Source organism: Gymnoscopelus microlampas (genome assembly GCF_963454915.1).
Source record: "Gymnoscopelus microlampas genome assembly, chromosome: 7".
NCBI classification, from domain to species: domain Eukaryota; kingdom Metazoa; phylum Chordata; class Actinopteri; order Myctophiformes; family Myctophidae; genus Gymnoscopelus; species Gymnoscopelus microlampas.
Window position 1 is genome coordinate 43,880,985 of NC_139944.1, and position 20,240 is coordinate 43,901,224.

Genomic DNA, 20,240 nt, shown 5'->3' on the forward strand with positions numbered 1-20,240 from the left:
GGTTGTGCAACTGCAATTACGATTCTTCCCGCTAGGGGGGGCATAGTTAAAGTCACATGTTTTTTTTATCAGTTACAGACCTTGAAAAAGGCCATCCATGCTTTTATTTAATCCCATTTACACTATACAGTACATCTCCTTGTACCCTCTCCTCAGCTGTAGCCGTAAAGTAGGTGTAACATATCTGTCCACCACCCTGGAGTCAAGGGGTTCAAATCCACCACATCCGGCTTGGACGAGTGACTCTACGAACACAATTGGCCATGTTTGGGGAAGGGAAGCCAGGCGGGGAGGGTGAGGGACGAGGGTTGCCACGACAACTACCAGGGGCAGTGTGCCTACTGTGCCAGTCAGCCAGAGGTGTTGAATGGGAGGAGTAGGACAGAGGTGCTACCTGACGTCCACCCAGTGTGTGCTCCTCACTGGCAGGGTTTTTCAGTAATAGCAGTGGCAACACAGACATTTTGGGGGAGGGTTAGTTGGCATAACAATAAAAAAAGGGCAAAAAAATGTATTGGGGCCAGGCTAGGTTGCCGAGGGTCTGCAATCTTTGGAAGTCAATCAAAGCCAACCGTAATGGAATATGTATGTATTTGTATGACTCATACAAAATTGAGTAGTTTAAAAAAAAAGGTGTGTTTTGAAGAAAACGCAATGCGGTGGAAAATCTAGTCTGGCATAAAAGGGTGGTGTCATGATCCAAGGAATCCAGGGGAAAAAACTTGTAAGATCTCTAACTTCTAAGACCTACGGTTCAAGAGTCATAGGCCAAACGGGAAGCGGACTGTTATAGCGCCACCATGAGGCCAATTTGAAAGATCTGGGGTAGAGGTTCTTCCTTGGCCTACCGGGAGTGTGCATGCAAAGTTTCATGCTGATCGGTCCAGCCGAGCAGCAGTGCTGGAGATTAGCTTTTCACAGACACACATAACACACACATAAACAAGACACACAAACGGACAGTGGTTAAAACAGTCTTCAGTCTTCGGCAGTCCAGCGAGGCAGTGACTAAAACAAAACGCTATCTCCCGTCTCCAAAATGCTAAATTCAGCTGCTAGACTGTTCTGTTTCACTTCTGAGAAACACAACCAGATTACACCCATCCTTGCCTCTCTAAACTGGTTGCCTGTGAGTTTCAATTTGAGTTTTTTTTTTTTGGGGGCTTTTCTGCGTTATTGATAGTACACAGTGGATAGTACAATGCTGTCTTGTGGTGGACATTTTGGTCGAAATATTCTTTTTGGCACCGACATACAAAATTAGTGGATATAATAATATTACCAGAAACACATAAAGAGCCATATAACAGGTCTGTAACTCTGAGCGTGTGAAAATGGAACCAAATGGACCTACACGCTCAGAGTTATGGTGGTCATTGCAAATGAAACATTTGAGAACCACTAGTACTAGCAGGACTCCTTATGTGTCATACATAATGTCATAGTAAATCAGAGTCATACGTACATATTCTGAAGAAAATCAGGAGACTTGACATTCAGTAATTGGGTCTTATGATCAAAATATGAACATTATAATGGTGTGTACTGTAAATCAAAACAATTGCCACGGACAAGACCAAGTCTTTGCCACGGACATATTGATGACTGGGAGAGAGAGAAGGGGAAAGACACGCAGCAAAGGTCGTCGGGACCTTTGCCCACATATAGGCAGCATTAGAGACTATGTGGTATGCGCCTGGACCGCTAGGCCGGCGGGCGCCCGAGTTTCAATTTGATTTCAAGATTTTACTGATGGCGTCTGGGTGACGCAGTGTGGTACAGTACCTGACTGCCAGCACTGTGGACATTCGGGTTAGATTCCCCCATAGTGCTTTCAGCTTTGCCGGGCGCTCCAATGAACACAATTGACCATGTGTGCGGGTGCGAAGCCGGTAGGGATGTGCATGAACTGACCCAAATAACATTTTGATAATTCTACTGTTATCAAGAATGAATAATCAGCCAACATGTTTTTGCTTTTTTTTTTTATATTGTGGTAAATCAAAGGGTTGAATAAAGAAGGCGCTGGATTGGAGCCTTTTTACTTTAATATAGAACAGGGTGCAAAGCAAAAAAACGTTTCGATGTCAGATTATATCTTCGTCAAGTCGTCGGCCTGGCGAAGATGTAATCTGACATCAAATCAGCTGCTGTCCGTGGTGCTAGTCAAGGGCTGGTCACTGTTTGCCGGATGGGAGCTGACATACAGTAATTGCATAATCGCTAGACCCTTTTTACAGACATATCACAGACATGCATGCATATATGTGTGACTATATTCACACAGAGGCCATTTTGCTCTCACGTCATATTTGCGGGTGGGGAAGAAATGCCCGGGGTAGCATTATTTTCATTAACTTAATAGCAAAATGGCCGCTGTGTGAATATGGTGAATTAATCATGTTACACTACTGCTACTACTAGAACGATTACTGCTGCTACAACTACTACAATTGTTATTGCTACTGTACTAGTACTGCTACATTCTAATATAATATAAGTACTCCTACACTGTATACAGTGTATAGTATAGATTATAATAAGCTTTCTCACTTCCATCCATGCTGGCTTTTCTAATTATTTTCATCTCTCCTGTCCTCTTCCCCACTCCCATGAAGTCCCTGTAAGCTCCTCAAAGATGACTCATGTGATGTCACAGGCTGCTTTGTGAGTGTGTTTTGCTGAAGGCGGGGCACTCAATAAGTAGTGATGACATCATTAAACATTAGCAAGACCGCCTTCTCTCATCCTCTCTCCCTCTCATATAATTAGCTGGTGTCGGGCCCATTGGTTTGGAATCAGTAGACATTGATGACTGATGAAAATAATACGTTTTAAGCACTCGGGTAAAGTGCAGTGGTAAAGTCCCTGCCCACCACCATGGAGGTTGTGCGTTCGAATCCACCGTGGTGCATCCGGCTTTGCGGGCGTCTATGCGAACACCATTGAGTCGTATTTCAACTGATATGCCTGTTATTCTACTAACCTGTTTGTCTATCATTCTACTAACTAAACTGTCTGTCTTTCTTAGGTTTTAACAGTTTTACCTCCTGTCGAATCTAAAAATAGAAATTATAAAATGTTTTCGAAAGAGGAGAGGGAACTGTCTGTGCTGCGTTAGTGCATGTCCAGTCTGGTCGTGTGCACGCTGACTAGTTTTGTTTACTTCATGCTTGTGCATGCTTGAAAGATTTACATAGGAGTGCGGTACGATTTTGCCAAGATTGATGATAAAACAGTGCAAGGACCAAGGAGTCTGACATCATTCTTCCTAATTTGTCAGACGTTGACGGATTAGACCCGGGCGAGCATTATTTAGGGCGACCGTTCTTGTATTCCTCGTTAGTTATAGGCTGCTGTAGCCTACGGATTAACCGTGTTAATAAACACATGTTTACAAAATAGGGGCTTTGAGGAAAATTCAAAACATGGATGGCTGCAGTTGTGGTGCTTAACGGAAAGCTCATTTTGCACTCTCCTCTCTGGGCAGGAAAAAAAAGCAAAATCGATCGACAAATCGATAATTACCTCCTGCTCGTCGACACAAATCGTCGACAAAATACTGAGTCATTCACATCCTATAGTCATTACAGGCAAAAAGTTTCAAATAATGTTTTGTTTTGCCACAAATTGTGAAAATACCAAAATACAAGCTCACAACGCACCACCATGTGACGCGTTGTGAGCTTGTAGAACGGATATTTTCACTATTTTTGCATGGCACCGCGATGAAGTATACATAAATAACGTTTAAATGGCTAATCGATTCGATTTGAGAAAAAAGAAAATAATATAAGAAACATGATTCTCGATTAGTCGAAAGAGTAATCAATAGAATAATCGCTAATAAAATACTCGATACTTGCATCCCTAGTCTTTCTGCTAACGTGTCTGTCTTTCTGCTAACCTGCCTATTTGTCATCCTACTAACATCTCTGTCTGTATTTTTGCAAACATGTCTGACTAGTGACTACCTATGTCCAATGAGACCCAGATGCAGACCAGACCTCCATCAGCACGCACGCACGCACGCACGCACGCACGCACGCACGCACGCACGTTCCCATGAGAGGTGAGGATCTCAAGATAGAACCAGACATCAAAAAATCAGAACACATGTGCTTTGCTGTCCTGTTCCATTTTATACCGTTCTATTCTGTCATGTTTTTCTCTAGTCTATTGTATCATCTTTTGGTTGTAATATTCGTTAATTTCAGTTCAGTGGATTTTCACCACTTTTCAAATACAAACATAATGATGATGTCATCATGTCAGATAATTATGATTCCTAATAGTTTTTACGTTTTCTTCAAAACACACTTTCTGCTACTACTACTCCTACAGATTTTGTCCAAAACTCTAGGCCACACATTATCTCTGGGGTCATCATGTGATCAAGATGTATGAGTCTGCTTTTTTTTTTAATCTGTCAGACAGTCTGGAGGTGATTGCAGAGGAAATGTATCCAGCTGAAACCCCCCCACCTCCTCTATGATGAGCTATTGAGGATGAGGAACACGTTCATCCAGACTCCCTTCTCTGCACACCACAAATCAGGCTCCACAACCAAGCTTGACCCTAAATGAGGACTTGACTGTCTATTGATTCCTAGAGACAGATAGAAAGACACACACTGAGAGAGACAGAGACAGAGACAGAGACAGAGACAGAGACACAGAGAGAGAGACACACACACACACACACACACACACACACACACACACACACACACACACACACACACACACACACACACACACACACACACACACACACACACACACACACACACACACACACACACACACACACACACACACACACACAGATGGACGAGAGTGACAAGACAGACGGGGAGACACAGTTTGATGTTATTGCTTCAGACAGTTTAAGGAGCACTTCACCCATTTTCAACCTTATCTTCATATAATTGGTCCTCACTAATGCTCATTATAAGATGGGACTATTTCCGTTTACTCAACTCTGCGTCTCATTTGTGGGATATGGACAGTTCAGAAACCTGCCTACCAATTAAATTATCAATGGGGATTCCAAGCTAATATAAACTACTGCATTTCTCTTCCTGTACATTTAGCATGCTGAAATAGAAGCCATGGTTCTTGATAATAAAATGAATACAAAATAAAAAGGAAAAGTTGGAAATGTTGTTGGAAATCACCAAACAAGATTTTATTGTTTGCCGATGATGTCACTAATAGGCAGTTTTCTGAAGTGTCCACAGCCTACCTCTGAGACACAAAGGAAATAGACAGACATGATCCCATCTTATAATGAGCATTAATTGAGGACCAAGTATATGAACGAGTTGAAAATGGGTGAAGTGGTCCTTTAAGCGGTGATGCCGTGTATCTGATTATGTATCCATATTATTCCAAAAGGGAGTCAGAACTGATTAACCAGTTGTAATTCACTATGCATGTACATGTACAACCACTATCGTCATTAAATGGGCTACTTGGGAAAACCCCCGTGGGAGCAACTTGACAACTGCGCATGCGCAATCTGTTAAAAAGTGTGTGTGTGTATTAAGAATTCCAGTACCATTTTTTTCCTTCCCGATCCGATTCCAACACCTGCAACTTGAGTATCAGTCGATACAGAGAACCGATCCGATACCAATGCGTTACAAAAAAAATCTAGGAATAAATAATTCCATTAATAATTGTTAACTTAAAGTGCAACCACAAGTTAGTAAAATAATATGTATATATTATGCAGTAGTGTATAAGTATTCAAAATACAAAATAAATGTTTATTGTAAATGAAATATCATGTGATAAGTTACGTGGTATCTGAATGGCATTGAATGTCATACTCGCCGTCGGCAATATCGATACCAACTGCTCAACAACTGCTCAACAACTGCTCAACAACTGCTAAAGCCGGCAACATGATCACTTTGTTTTATCTAGTGCCTAGGAAAATAAATCCCCCCTCCTTTTCTTGTATGCGACGGGCATACATGCACGATTGCGCGTGTCACATTGCTCATAATTCCTACTACATGCTTCATGGAGCTAGACTTGCACTCATTTTTCATTGAAAATGAATTACTAGGCGTCGTCTGAAATGTCTGCAAGCTGCCTAAAGCCTTCCGTAGGAAAAGCTTGACTGATTATGTCCATTTGTCGGATTGACGTTCGTTTTATTGAACTCAGGGATTTGCCGTGACTTTGGCTTAGCACAAGGGTAGGGTATGTGCTTTTTCTGGTCTTTCAATATTTTTATTATTTGCCAATTTCTCAAAGCAGATCAAGTATACCAGTAAGCCAGCAGCGTTGGTGGTGAAAACAAACAAACATGTCCAAGCATCAATACATTTTTATTTTCCTTCAATCATTTATCTGGCGTACAGGCGACACTTTTTCTTTACAATAGGAGAATGTAAGAATAACTTTAAGCCTACTACAACAATAAATTATGATTAAAATGTAAAAAACTATTATGTATTACTATATACATACTTCTTTGCCCAAGCAACTGGGAGCCACAGGAGAGGGCCTAAGAGCCACATGCGGCTCTAGAGCAGCAGGTTGCCTACCCCTGGCTTAGCATGTTCCTCAAGCCAGTGCCAATCGAGCTGTGTCAAGTCAAACAAGAGTAAACATTTGACTTTCAAACGGTCGACCTTCAAAATAAGTAAGCGTTTTACTTTCGGTCAGAGAAATTCTAAATAAGAGTGAAACTGACTTGCTATTTTTTTGAAGAATGCTTAGTTTTCGCTGTTGTTATCAAATATGAAATCGTATCGATAGAAATATTTGGCATATGAATATATGAAATTATGTACAAATACTGCAGCCTTAGTAACAGTCACAACGTGGATTAATGACGCCCTACCTGTCACCCTTAGACGTGCAAAATCAGTATAATCTTTTAAAACTCTTCTGAGAACTTATCTCTATACTAAGGCCTTTTCTTAAATTTTACTGTCACTTTTGTTTTATTTGAGTATATCTGTATGTATTTGTGCCACTTGCTTTATTCTCCGATCGTCTGTAATAGCTTCTATCCAAAGTTTCATCATGATTGTTCTTTTTATTCTGCTCGGTAAAGCACTTTGTGACTTGTCGGGAAATGTGCTATATAAATAAATTCATTATCATTACTGTCATGCATAGTCAACCCCCCCAAAGGCCCATTCTGAGACAGCAAACCCCCTCAAAGTCATTATTGGGGCATGCCTCCTGGAGGACATTTGCACTTTAATAACACCTTGTTGATCACATCAATGAGATTCCTAGATCAGGAACACTACATTCAACTAAGAGCCTTGGATAAAGGCGCTATTTAAATGCACCATTTACCATTTTAACTAATAGTAAGTACTACACCCACTACGACACCCAACAGCACATTGACAATACGACTCATTACAGTATACAGTATGAACAGAAAAACAACAGGTGTGTGTGCGCGTGCGTGTGTGTGTGTGAGATAGAGAACACAGGGATGGTCCGAGCCAACAGACTGTTGGCTAAGCCAGCATGGTGCAATGTTGAGGACAGCTAGGAATAGTTGGTCAATGTCACAGTCATGGTTGACAGGCTACTCAGTGTTGTTGTCTCCCCTCGCCTGTTAGAGTAGCTACTGACAAACTGGTTCACAAACAAATCAAAATCACTACTCAGATATCAAAGTATTCTTATTTCTATTGTTTCAACGGTACTGAATCCTCTCCTCTCTGTGTATAAATCTGTGTACTATCAACTCTGATTCCAGTGAATAAACAAATAGAATGTTGTTGAACTGTGTCTTTAAAACATGGCAATAATTGATAAAGGATGCTTATAAACATAACATTAATAGGCCATATATGAGGGTCTTTTCGATGAGAGTGGCAGCAAGCAAGAGGAAGCCTCAAGTAGTGTCTCCTTCTGAGAGAGACAACATCTATAATCCGCTACCAGTGTCTTTACGGGCGTGGCCGCTGGCCTGAAGCAGACAGCCAATCCGCTTGGGGCAGCGAGCAGCGCTTACATCATTAATTAGCGTGGGGACAGAGCTAGCATCAGCTCACCCATTCACACTGGCAAACAGATTAGACTGCTATTTTGAGATGCTAGTCCCTGTGTGTGTCAGGAGACATGCCAAGGACTTTCAGTAAAGTCTAGTAGCTAAACAACACCGATGTGATTATTAGCGTATTATTCTATAATCTCGTTTCCTATTGGCTTCCCTGTCACATTGTTTACAAACAAACCTGGACTTACTTGACTAGTACTACTAATACAGGTGACTAAGGAAAACTCTACAGTACATCTGCTACTGCCAAAGCCTTGGTCATCACCATGGGAACAAACGAGCTCAGTCGTCAATAGACAGCGAATAGGAAACTGCAAAGAGTAGACAGGTGATCTGGCTGAACTGGTTTAAGGCCAGGTCCTCCTAACCACTGTACTAAACCTTATCTCAGTATTTACACCACACTGGATCACTTTCACTGGATTTAAAGACACTGTATATATATGAAGTGAGTTACCACTGGGCAATGTAACCATATGACCAAGAATTAAATGTCAAACAATCAAAAAAAAATGTATTGTATGTTTGTGTAAAGTGTAAACTAAAAATAATTCACCAACAGAAGCATCTCCTCTCTGTGTATTTGACCCTCATTATTCCAAAGTATGATTCCAATAAATAAACAGTAAACACACACAAAAAAAACATGAAGCTACTGTACATTGTTGAATTGTGTCAAACCGTGACAAAAGGAAACATGTTGAATATCAAATATCAAACATAATGAGACCACTTTAATGGTAGGTTTTAGGGAGACCCTCTTCCCTCCCCAGTGTTCCCCCAACTTAAATATACTGAGAAGATACAGCAACATGAAACCTTGCAAGACACCCTCTCCACCAACTGAGGCTATTCTTTGAGACACACATCCTGTTTTTTGACCCTTCTCCGAGTCAAACAAGGGACGTCGCAAATCACGTGACGTTGATCCCCTTCCCCTATTCACTCATACTAGGACATGACGTATGTGTAAGCAGAAGAATGCAGTTTTTAATTTTCATATCTGATGCAACACACTGCAACATACTGTACGATATGAAATACATCAAACTTTAAGGGTATAAAGCGCTTTTCTGGATACACAGATGCTTTACAAAAACCTTACAATCAAACAGTCCACTGAAATCAACACTAGAATTTACGCTGCATTAATTTTGCAAGCCAATTCCATTATCACATGACTCCCCTGATCATGTGCAACTACTCTGGCTGAGATTGGTGAAAAAAGAAAAATCATGTTTTCCTCTTACACGTACAGAGCATCGCACGATTGCCTTTGCTTTATTACTTGCTAGGCGAGCAGTTTTGCTCACTGGGAAGGATGCTGCCCCACCCACAGCCGTCCAGAGGCTTCGGGACGTAATGGCTTGTCTTAAGCTAGAGATGTTACGACTTTCAATTGCTAGATCTGAGCAGAAGTTCTAGAGCGCCTCGCTTTTGGAAACTCGAGCACCTTGGCGTTGCACAGGGCATTCACCTTGTGCTCGCACGTGCACGTGAGTCGTGAGGTGCTTTCCTCTGCCTGCTGAGAGATAAAATATATTCAACTCAGTCACCTGGAAGCGCTGCCAGGAGTGTACGCCCCGTTTTTTTCAGCCAAGAAAAAAAAGCTCCAGTGAACATGGGGCCTTATAGGCCAAAATGTGAAGCGGCCTGTTAGGCCACCATGAGGCAGATTTGAACACTTTGGGGTGAATGTTCTTTCTTGGCCTAATGGGAGTGTGCGTGCAAAGGTTTGCACCGATCGGTCCAGCGGTGGCCGAGATTAGCATCTCAAAGACATACGCCTGCACACACACACACACACACACACACACACACACACACACACACACACACACACACACACACACACACACACACACACACACACACACACACACACACACACACACACACACACACACACACACACACACACACACACACACACACACACACACACAGTGGGACACAGCAGAGAGGCAGACAGTGTAGAAGAGAGACAGCAGGGAGGCTGAGGAGAGACTGACATTAGGAAAGCTTAAAAGGAGATAGTGAAGGGGAGACAGACAGTAGGAAATCTTAGAATGAGAGAGAGACAGTAGGAAAGCAGAGAGACGGTGTAGGAGAGACAGACAGTGGAAAAGCTGAGAAGGAGACATAAAGGATAGATACAGTACTAGGAAAGCTGAGAAAGAGACTGAGACGGAAAGAAGACTGTGGTGGGATCTAATCCCAGATAAAACCATCATGCGTCCTGTAGAATGTTGTGTGCTCGATGTGTTATTGAAATGAAGCAGAACTACAGAAATAAAGGCTACTGCTGACGCACACCATCACATACACAAATGTGAGTGCAAGACATGCAAAACAAGTGCTCGTTTGCATGACTTGTGCAGATTTGCGTTGAGATGTACAGTACATAACTCCCGACTACAGTATATAAACACTCAGTCTGTAAGACACAGATGAAAGGAACATAATATCTCCTGATTCAATAAAATAAAACACAGTAAAAACATGAGAGCTCATTGTTGAATTGAAATCATGATAATAGGCTCTTAGGCAGACATATTTAATATTTTATTAATTTAAGCCAATGATTACAGCCCGACCGATGCTTGATTTTTGGATCGATACCAATCCCGATTTTGGTGCGTCCTAGACCACACATTTGGTTCACATCAGCTGCATGATTGCCGATACCAATGTCGTAAAAAAAAAGTCGAATAATGAATGACACATCGGCCAAACTAATTTATCGGCTGGGGCATGATATGAATCCATTAGCCCTCCAGACAGTTAACATCTGTCTGATGGTGAACCAACAGAGGCGCTTTGCCAGCCAGCCAGAGCATAAAATAAACCAGCCGCGCTTCTCTTGGTTTCCTGTCTGCTAAATATTTACAGCTGACTTTGGCTCTGCTAAAGCCACTTAGCCATAACACTGACTGCATTCACTGGGTAACTAGTATTCACTGCCTTTTTGTTAAATTATTAAAACAAAAAAAAGAAAGTCATGTCAATGTTCTTATTTTTAAATATGCAAACAGAAGTTATATTTTCATTAGCTCACTTTTCCTGATTAAGGGGTTGTTGTTTTGTTTCCTTTAACCTGTAAAGCCCTTTGAGATAGCAACTGTGATTAAGGGCTAATAATAAACTTGACTTGAATTAACACTGTTACATCCACTTACGTTGCTAAGGTTGGAGAAACATAATATGCATTCATATCGCTATACTAATTAGTTCCTCCGGCCGAAGGGTGAGAGCTTATGTTGTGTGTGTGTGTGTGTGTGTGTGTGTGTGTGTGTGTGTGTGTGTGTGTGTGTGTGTGTGTGTGTGTGTGTGTGTGTGTGTGTGTGTGTGTGTGTGTGTGTGTGTGTGTGTGTGTGTGTGAGAGTGTGTGTGAGAGAGAGTGTGAGTGAGAGAGAGTATGGAGGTAATCTCGCAAAACACATTTTTTTATTAACTATGTTATTTAAATATTTGTGACTTAATATACAGTATCCTACATATAATCCTACATATAATTAAAAACTATGTCCGTCAGTCAGTCAGTCAGTCACACACACGGAGAGACCGTCTGTCCCGCACGCTTCTCCTCAGTGGCTTGAGCAATTGATCTCAACTTGCACAAGGGCATTGACCATTAGCATATGCACAAAATTATGACTTTCCCAAAATGGAAGCTGTTTATTAGCGTTTTTGTGTAATCACCAGAGATTCGGCATATGGGATCATCTTCTGTCATCATGGTTATAGGCCATAGCCTATGGAATCTATAGCCGCATCTGCGCATGCGCTGAGTTACTGCGGCCGGCCAGAGCCATAACTCAAAGTCTACAAATACTTTGAGTGCGGCAGTGCGCACATCCCTGGGTATGGACTAGTATTGTATATTTTTGTGATTTAATATTTTCTATGATGCGCATGCACCCCACACACACACACACACACAAACACCACACATGCCGCGCACGCATTTGAGTGTGTCCATTCCATGTCTCTATCTTCTTCACTCCTGCTTGGATGACTTCAAAATACATGTGGACTCAAGCAGCTGCAAGTTTGCCATTGATTTCCTGTCGCTGTTGGACTGGTTCAACTTCACACAGCATGTTCAAGGTTCCATCCACACCAAAGGTCACATGCTGATACCAACCCACATGCCTCGGTTCCCCCTGACACCATGGCGGATGGCCCGGTAGCCGTCTGAAATACTGCCTTATCCCTCAGCTTTGACTCTCTCTCACCCCCTCAAAACCTGAACGATCTCCTTCACCCGTCCTGCACCTGGTTCACCACCAACTTCACACCATGAGGGCAGGGATTCCGCCAGACCAATTCAGTCTAGGGCACACCACAGAGACTTAAGTGGTCAGCACCGAGACTTAACGTCAGAAACATATCCCACTATGGCTCTGTAATATGCAATTTTTTAAAGAGTGTTAAGTTTTCATGGTTGCTACACTTATAAAATAAGTGTAAACCCATAGTCATATGGTGGTATACTGAGGTATGACATTTTGTCCATATTGGGCAGCCCCAGCATGTTGTGCAGGGACATGCACCCCCCTCCTGTAGCACCTAGTTTTGTCCTGCAGTAAACTCTGAAGAAGGCCACACCGGTCGACAGTGGAGAGAGGCTATGCAGTGATGTTGAACAGTAGGCGTCCTGCATCTCTGACGCACAATCACATTATTAAAGGACCACTTCAGTCAATTTTCAAGCTTTTCATATAATTGGTCCACTCCACACCATTTCTGTGTAAATTAGCTCTGTGTCTCACTCTCAGAGAGAGGAGGTCTGTGGAGTGTGGACAAAAACCTGCCTACCAATGACATCATCGGTAGGCAGGTTTGGTTCAACCACAATGAAAACGACATGCAAAAAATGTATATGAATATCCATTCCACTTTGGCTGTAACAAACTTTAATGCTTGAACTGCCAGATGACATAATGGCAAGTAGGATTTTCAGGTGGGATATTTTAATAGGAGGTTATTGGGCACTGGAAATGTTTGATCATCTCCAGGAGCATGGACTTGAGCATCTCTACATCCACAGGAGGGTGAATGTGGGGATGCTAAAGGAACTGGCCATGATAAAATATAGAGCTAAATGGTTGGAAGAAATCAATGACAAACCTAAATTACGTACACTCAGTTTAAAAACTGTGTATGAATGTGAAAAATATGTTGTGTATGATCTATCTAAGAGCCAGTGATCTCTGTGTGCACAGTTTCGCTCGGGAATATTGCCACTACATACAGTATTGAAACAGGATGGTACAGGATGAAACCCACTTTCTATTGCACTGCCCATTTTATTAAGATTTAAGAAAAACACTATTTGACATAGTACATGTAGGTCTGTCCCTTGATAGCGATTTAGTTAAATATGTATTTGATAACCTTATATTCGCATTTAATATTGTATCCATAAAGCCTGGAACAGAAGAAAACATGCAACTTACACTGTGATGGATCATATCATCATTCTTACTCCTAAGGCACTCGAAATACTGTGTTCTTTAAAATGTGTCTGAATAATTCCGTAAGGAACACAGCCAGTCTGGCTGTGTTGAGGCAGCCAGACACGAAAATAAAATTATTCATTCATTCATTCAGCAGTTCCATTTCTGCTATTCAGAGCAGAGGAAAGGTACTGGAAGCAGACAGCTGGCTGGATAGAGCAATAGAATGATAGAATGATTAACCGATATCAAAGCTTTAGCACAACAATGGTTTGCCCCACTGGTGAAAGAATAAGATTACAACAACCTCCCAATCCAACAACATGCATCTGTAATTTCTGAATACACTGGAATACTTTGAAATCCATCAAGCTGGAAAGCATCCGACAGCACATCCACAGCATTATAATCAACCAACAGTAAGGAGTACCAGGATTAGATCCTAGATCAGAAGCAATACAATCAACCAACAGTAAGGAGTAGGCCTACCAGTATCAGATCCTAGATAAGCAAAAGCAGAAGGGTAGAAAGGACAAGGAAGGACAGAGGACGGACAGAGAGAGAGAGAGAGAGAGAGAGAGAGAGAGAGAGAGAGAGAGAGAGAGAGAGAGAGAGAGAGAGAGAGAGAGAGAGAGAGAGAGAGAGAGAGAGAGAGAGAGAGAGAGAGAGAGAGAGAGAGAGAGAGAGAGAGAGAGAGAGAGAGAGAGAGAGAGAGAGAGAGAGAGAGAGAGAGTGAGAGACACACACACACACACACACACAGACAGACAGACAGACAGAGAGATGACTTTTAAGAAGGGGACAGAATAAGTGCAAGCAATAGAAGCTACAAAAAAAAACATACTGTAGTGGTAAAAAAAAACCTGTGTGTGTGTGTGTGTGTGTGTGTGTGTGTGTGTGTGTGTGTGTGTGTGTGTGTGTGTGTGTGTGTGTGTGTGTGTGTGTGTGTGTGTGTGTGTGTATTTATATAAATCATACAATATGTAAACCCAGCAGTGACTAGATGGTTTATTATGATTATCCTACAGAGCTACATTCAAATTATCCACATTCAAAATATTACATCAGTCAGGCTGCTAAACACAGTCAGACACACTCACACACAAATTCAGTTAACAGTATTGAGTATTCAAACTTCTGTAAAGCAACATCTTTTCTTTTTTCCTGTAATATTCTTTTGTGGTATATTCTTAACATAGTAAGGTGCTACTTAAATTAACTGGTTTGTTCTTATAGTTATTAGGCTATTATACACATGAGAAGGAGGAGAGAGGAGAAGATAGAGGAGAGGAGAGTGGTGAAGAGAACTACAGAGACAATATGAGTTAAATACACACAGAGAGACAGGAGGTAACACACACACACACACACACACACACACACACACACACACACACACACACACACACACACACACACACACACACACACACACACACACACACACACACACACACACACACACGTGTAGTTAACAATAACGTGACACTAACAAAACAATGATGTAGGGTCACAACCCCAAGTTAAGACAATGAAGATGCTTTCCTCTGTTCTAGAACAGCCTCATAATAGCAGAGCAGCACTGAATCACCGTCTCTAAAGCCAAACTAACAAATCCAACAGTTAGCAGAAACACATGCATGGATCGCCCCCTCTTCATTATCACCACATTGAACATCATTCAAGAGAAGTGAGTCTGAATGCTGTTTCATTAAACAATGTTGATTTAGTCCAGTCTCAACCAAACACTTCACTCTCTTATGAGACGCATACGAGCAGAAACTTATGAAGCTAGAAAGTTTCCAATATCGATATGTGTTCAGTGTTGAGTATTTGACCACACTGTGTCCCAAGACTATATTTTTGTAAAGGTAGAGGCCCCCGAACCAGCAGTAGGCTATACCCACTATGCATTATGAGCCAGAACCAAACAGAGCTGGCCTAAAGTTCAGGGATAATGTTAAATTGGTTGTGATTAGGCATTATATTAGAGATGATTACATTTAGGTATGGGTTTGTTGTTGTTATGGTTAGGGAGTTTTTATGTGGAATTATTATCTCTTCCACAGTTCAACCAATCAAAATCTAATCAAATCCAAAATGGTAGACTAGAGCCTAGATTTGACAATCAGAGTCTACAGTCAATAGTGCAACCATCACAATTATGTTACTTTTAGCCAAACAGCCTCAACGAGCCCAACACTTATTGTTGTACATTCCGGCACTGAAACACATTAAAAGACCACTTCAACCATTTTCAACCTATCTTTATGTAATTGATCCTTCCTAATGCTCATTATAAGATTGCACCATTTCTGTCTACTCACCGTCTACTGTCTTTGTTTCTTTTAGCCCTACAATGGCTGACATTCCATACATTTTGTGTATTTCATAACACATCCATAGAACACAATGCATTTTTGTGGAGGGATTAATCTAGGCGGCATTCTAATTTGTACTCACCCAATAATTAATTGCTGTGACTTGGGGTCAGATCTTGTCATCTAGTTTCATATCAATTTGAAATCTGCATGACAGAAAATGTGTATTTAGTCTAATATCTCCACTTTTCCACAAGATTCAATGTATGTGCAATTTTAAAACAGGTGGTATGCAGGACATTGAGTGATTTAAAATGAGCGCTCCCCAAAACGAACACCTTAGACAGAAAGGTTTATTGACAGAAAGTTGCAAATAACATGTAGGTTAAAAAAACAAAAACAAAGCCTTGACAGAAACACCGGCTTCGGTGCAATATTGGTGAGTTCCTTTAAGTTCACCCCAAAAAAGAAAAATCTATCGATTAGACACCCCATGGAGACTTGAATTCATGGATATTTTTGTCACATTCCTAAGCCAATAATTTGATGATCAGCGGACCAGTAGGCAGCGGTTATAGTAGGAGACAAAAAAAAAGACTTTGTGTCTGCCGGTCATCAAATTATTGGCTTAGGATAGGAATGCGACAAAAACAAAAAAATATATCCATGAATTCAAGTCTCCATGGGGTGACTAATCGACAGAAAAAAATGTAATTTTGGGGGTGAACTATCCCTTTAATCAGATAGGACTTTTCTGTTTCATGAATGGGGCAGTCAATGGAAGGAATTTCAATTTAGAGGTTATGGATTAAGCACCAATGCACCTGTCAGTTGTTTGTCCATTGGAGGAAGTTTACATGTAGTGCTAATGTGAATTTTGTCCCCATAGAGTACAGAGAATGTTGTCTCTTGTCTGAGTGAATCTCGTGGACATTCTGGACAAGTGGAGGGATATTCTACTAAACACATGTTCTGCCATAACAGATATGCTAATGACAAGATCTGACCCCAAGTCACAACAATTAAATATTGGGTGAGTACATGTTGAGTGCAACAATTAAAACACATAGCCAGATATGGAATACAGATATACATCTATACTGATATTTCATACAGCCATTCTAGGGCTGTGTGTGTGTGTGTGTGTGTGTGTGTGTGTGTGTGTGTGTGTGTGTGTGTGTGTGTGTGTGTGTGTGTGTGAGAGAGAGAGAGAGAGACAGAGAGAGAGAGAGAGAGAGAGAGAGAGAGAGAGAGAGAGAGAGAGAGAGACAGGTTTGATTAAACTGTAGTTAATAGCAATCAGTTAATCAAATTAGTTAAAGCTATACCTCTGTCTCCCATGACAACCAACTAGCCAATTAATGCGTGACCGTCCCTTTGAGTGATAGGGTCTGAGCTCTCTGGCACGTTTAGCTGTCGCTAGCTTCTTGACCTTAGCATGACAGCTAGCAGCTTAGCTCCTGCTTACCAAATATCCAACCACCAAGCTATAACTGTCTCTATTGGCATTGCTGCTTTTCCAGAAACTTCGGTACATGTGTCATGCGTTTACTGTAAAAAAAGAGACAATTCCCACGTCTTCTCAGCTATGCACCGCTTTTAAAGTGTGATCTGCAGGGTGCTGCTAGCAGCCGTTATCTCGGCATCTTCCCATTTAGTTAGCATGGCTGAGGTAATGTTAGCTAACAGATATAGCTGCCGTGTTACGCAGTCGTGAATAACAACAACAATATAATACGCTATGTTTTAAGCACCTGTCATATATGGGATGTAGTAATTAAAGGGCATGCCATGCCAATACTGAGAATATACATTATAAAACAATATAAAGCTGACGTAAATAAGTAGAAGCGGTTGCTTTACAGCAGTTCAGCAACGTGAATAGAAGTGAACTGTCAAAATAACAACTCACCCGTTCATCAGCAGACCGTTAATCCTGTCACTTTATTATTTATATCGGTATTGTTAATCACAGTGACCCAGGCACGCCAATCCTCCAGTGGTTCGACTCCTAAAGGGCTGAATAACATCCCAGTAGAGCCGCTAACGTTACACATCCAGTGCGGTAGAGTATGTGTAGTAGAATGGTGAAGCTGCTAAACTATCCTGGCTAACGTTAGCTGCTAGTTCAGTTGGCTTTTCCAATTTGTTTGTATGTTGTGACACCTTGTCGCCACCTAGAGGCTTACACGTTTTTCTTAATCAAATACATTGAAATAAATTGAAATAAATGCAAAATAGCAGCTGCATCGGAGCTAATGTTTGTAGTGCGAACATTTGCTAAATGCAATGCAGTGGTTATATCCAAGGTAGTGACATGCAGCCGTGTAGTGAGCAGTGCTTTTTTAGGCAACCGTTTCTGTTGTGGCTGACATCACGGAGAGGTGACGCTCATCTCGGTGATGTCAGAAACAACGTCAGCGACTTGTGCTGACATCAGCATAAATTGCTGTGGTTAGGCAACGTTTTTTATTGTGTGATGTCAGACGACAGACAGCGAGAGAGAGATAGTCCAGGGCAGGCATTTTATGCAAAGATAGGGGTCAACCTCCCACTAATTGCAAAAAAACAAACTCAGCTGATTTTGTATCCTGAATATGTCCTGAATCACAGAAAAAAAGTCGCAAGGAATCATATGAAAGGAAAGTTTTGAAAATGACCTGTAAGTAGCCTATGACCCTACCAAAAACGCTTTTTGGCCCTTTCTGCTAGATTTGACCATAGCCTACTGTATTTGTTCCTTGTAGCAAAACAAGGATACAGAATATCAATGACAATAATGTATTTATTTATTTGCATGTGTATCTCAGGGTGCAGCAGTCAGCCTGGCAGTTGCACTTGATGACCTACAGAAGCTTTTCTGGAGCAGGGGGTAGGGTTTTCTGAATTGGCACAAACCCCTCATGACATTTCAGTATAGGCATTATACAAAATTACCTAGGACAAATTGCAGCAGAGCCTCTTTCAACTTTTTTTGTTTCATGAATAGTAATAACATATCAGAAGTCGTAACAAATCCCAGTGGTGGAACATATTGAAAAATGCTTAAATAGGCGACGTCACAATTTCCCATTGACGCCCATGTTAAAAAAGGATTTAAGCATGTTTTCTTGTCTAATTTCCACAAAAAGGTTCAATACTCCCCACTATCAACCAGAAACTGTTGGATGCAGTACAGTGCTTGTAAAAAAAATAAATCAAAAAAATCTTAACCCTTCGAGTGCTATTGCTGTATGTTATGCATTTTATGCATTGTTATGAACTTATGTTAATTCCATATACATTTTTATTGTGAAGTACTTTAAGCTGCATTTTCTGTATGAAAGTGAAATAAAGTTATTACTATTATTGTTGTTATTATTATTAATATTACTAATATCACTCTACTGACCAGTAATGGCCAGCACAGCTGGCTCAGGGTCTGTTCTCTCCTCAATGATGTTTAACACCTACATCTATGACCTACCAGATACAACATTAAAAGAATATGGTTATTTGGATGACCTAGCCATCATGCTGACATCACTAACATGGAAGCAAAGACCAACAGGATGGCCATAGCTGAATGGGTAGAGAGCCCGCCTCAAAAGCAGATCTCAAGTTCGATTCCCGGCCCTGCCATGTTGTTGAGGTGTCCCGATGACCTGTGCAAAACACTGAACACTTCTGAAACTGAAAACTTATAGGTTTAATTATTATTGAAGGTGATGGAAGACGGTCTCAACCAAGACATGGGCACCATGGTAGCCTACCTCCGCAGGTGGCGTCTGTAGCTCAGCATTGGCAAGACAGTGTCGGCGGCATACCATCTTCACAACAGAGAAGCAAAAATAGTTTTTTGCTTCACGGACATGTTCGTTGACAACATGCGCCTGGAATTCGAGCAAGCCCCACGTCAGAATACATCTAGTTAGGACACTGTTCTTCAAGCAACACCTAGAAGAAGTTAAGGCCAAGGTGTCATCAAGGGTCTCGCTGGCGAGCCACTGCCAAGACACAACAAAATATCCTTGCAAGCCCTGGTCCTCTCTGCAGCCAACCCATCCTGGTGCCGAAGCCCACACGTCAAAAACATTAATGTCGCCATCAACAGCTTACTCCGGATCATAGCTGGTTGCCTGAAGCCCATCTGTTCTACCTGCTAGTCCTCAAGGAATGAACCAGGCCAGCCATCGGCGGGAGGCTGCTACCCTCGCCGTGGCAAGGAAAGCCCAGAAACAAGACTGGCACATCCTGCATCACACCACAATGACAGCAGTGCCTCCAAGCAGACTCAAGTCCCGCCATCCCTTCAATAAGATAGCACAAGAGATGCTCTGTTCTATCCCTGAGGACCTGTCTATCAACGCATTGCTGGCGAGATCTTGGAAGCAGGAGTGGGAGACAGCCAGGCCCACACAAATCCATCACT

At 41.6% G+C, this 20,240-nt stretch overlaps 1 protein-coding gene across 3 annotated transcripts in view; it reads right to left on the minus strand.

The window, feature by feature from the left end:
* Positions 1-18,009, minus strand: part of ip6k1 (inositol hexakisphosphate kinase 1) — a 29,074-nt gene extending 11,065 nt beyond the window's left edge. For 2 of the 3 annotated variants that reach the window (XR_014601073.1, XM_084061328.1), the window contains exon 1: positions 17,742-18,009. The gene's annotated coding sequence lies outside the window, so the exon portion shown is untranslated. Of the gene's footprint in view, positions 1-15,971; positions 16,036-17,741 lie in introns of all 3 variants that reach the window. The other variant, XM_084061329.1, reaches the window with a different exon arrangement.
* Between the last annotated feature and the right edge of the window lie 2,231 nt (positions 18,010-20,240).